The sequence below is a fragment of the Malurus melanocephalus genome, unplaced genomic scaffold (genome assembly GCF_030028575.1).
Source record: "Malurus melanocephalus ecotype Western Australia unplaced genomic scaffold, MMel_1.1 scaffold_2615, whole genome shotgun sequence".
NCBI lineage: Eukaryota > Metazoa > Chordata > Aves > Passeriformes > Maluridae > Malurus > Malurus melanocephalus.
Window position 1 is genome coordinate 3,720 of NW_026625847.1, and position 2,156 is coordinate 5,875.

A 2,156-nucleotide genomic window follows, 5' to 3' on the forward strand; every position below is an offset into this window, starting at 1 on the left:
GCCCGAAAATTCCTTCCCTGGAAACACCAAAATGGGGTCAGAAATGGGGAAATTGGGAAAAATGGGGAAAAATGGGAAAAAAATATGAAAAAAATGGGGGAAAAATGGGGGAAAATGGGGGAAAAATGGGGGAAAATGGGGCAAACGAAACCTTGATGGGATTGCCAGAAAATTCCTTCCCTGGAACACCAAAATGGGGTCAGAAATGGGGAAATGAGGAAAAATGGGAAAAAATGGGGTGGGGGAGGGGAAATGGGAAAAAAGGGAAAAAATGGGAAAAAAAATGGGGATTTTGGGGTGAAAAATGGGGAAAAAGAGGGAAAAAACGGGGGAAAAATGGGGGGAAAATGGGGGGAAAATGGGGGAAAACGAAAAAATGGGGGAAAATGGGGGAAAAGAAAAGGAAAAATGGGGGAAAAATGGGAATTTTGGGGTTAAAAAGGGTAATTCTGGGGATGGGAGAAGGTGAATTTTGGGGTTAAAAAGGGTGAATTTTGGGATAGGAAAAACAAGAATTTTGGGGTTCAAAAAGGCAATTTTGGGGATCAAAAGAGTGAATTTTAGGGTTGAAAAGGTGAATTTTGGAGTTAAAAAGAGGATTTTGGGGTTAAAGGTGATTTTGGGGTAAAAGAGGTAAACTTTGGGATTTGGAAAAGGTGAATTTTGGGGTTAAAAAGGATGATTTTGGGGATTAGGAAGAGGTGAATTTTGAAGCTAAAAAGGGTGAATTTGGGGGTTAAAAAGTGGGAATTTGGGGACAGGAAAACGGGAATTTTAGGGATGGGAAAAGGTGAATTTTGCTGTTAAAAATGAGAACTTTGGGATTTGGAAGAGGCGAATTTTGAGGACAGGAAGAGGTGAATTTTGGTGTTAAAAAGGTGAATTTTGGGGTTAAATACGGGAATTCTGGGCTTAAAATGCAGAATTTGGGGATAGGAAAATGGGGATTTAAAGGATGGGAAAAGGGGAATTTTGGAACAGGAAAAAGGGTAATTTTGGGGATAAAAAGAGTAATTTTAAGGTTTAAAAGGGTGAATTTTGGGGTGAAAATTGATGATTTAGTGACTGACCATCGAACCAGTCGATGGCCGCTTTGGCCGAGGGGGGGTCATCGAAGGACACGGTGGCCTCGCCCTTCAGCTTGCCGGTCTCGCGGTCGGTGTAGAGATTGATCATGGGCTGGCCGGTCTTCTTGTTGGTCTGGGGGGAAAAATGACCAGTGAGTGACCACTGAGTGACCAGTGTGGCTACTGAGTGACCAGTGACTGACCAGTGTGGCTACCAACCCCCCACTGTGACCACCAACCCCCCACAATGATCACAGAGTGACCACTGACCCCCATTGATCATGGGCTGGCCGGTCTTCTTGTTGGTCTGGGGAGAAAAGAGTGACCAGTGAGTGACCACTGAGTGACCAGTGTGGCTACCAACCCCCCACAGTGACCACCAACCCCCCACAGTGACCACTGAGTGACCACTGACCCATGGGAACCAACCCCCATTGATCATGGGCTGGCCAGTCTGAGTGTTGGTCTGGAATGACCAGAGTGACCACTGAGTGACCAGTGTGGCTACCAACCCCCCCAAAGTGACCACTGACCCAAATATCCAACCCCCATTGATCATGGGCTGGCCGGTCTTCTTATTGGTCTGGGGGGAAAAGAGTGACCAGTGAGTGACCAGTGTGGCTACTGAGTGACCAGTGTGGCTACCAACCCCCCACAGTGACCACTGAGTGACCAGTGAGTGACCAATGAGTGACCACTGAGTGACCACTGAGTGACCAGTGTGGCTACCAACCCCCCACAGTGACCACTGACCCATGGGAACCAACCCCCATTGATCATGGGCTGGCCGGTCTTCTTATTGGTCTGGGGGGAATAGAGTGACCAGTGAGTGACCAGTGTGGCTACTGAGTGACCAGTGTGGCTACCAACCCCCCACAGTGACCACTGACCCCCATTGATCATGGGCTGACCCGTCTTCTTGTTGGTCTGGGGGTCAGAGTGACCAGTGAGTGACCAGTGTGGCTACCAACCCCCCCAGAGTGACCACCAACCCCCCACAGTGACCACTGACCCAAATATCCAACCCCCATTGATCATGGGCTGGCCGGTCTTCTTGTTGGTCTGGGGGTCAGAGTGACCAGTGAGTGA

General features: G+C 48.5%; 1 long non-coding RNA gene across 1 annotated transcript in view; it reads right to left on the bottom strand.

Annotated features, from left to right (window-relative positions):
* LOC130587880 (uncharacterized) overlaps positions 1-2,156 on the bottom strand; it is a 5,791-nt gene continuing 3,635 nt past the window's right edge. Inside the window, exons 2-3 of the long non-coding RNA XR_008966866.1 lie at positions 1,071-1,200; positions 1-17 (exon numbers count right to left, since the gene is read on the bottom strand). This is a non-coding gene — a long non-coding RNA (uncharacterized LOC130587880). The remainder of the gene's footprint in view (positions 18-1,070; positions 1,201-2,156) is intronic.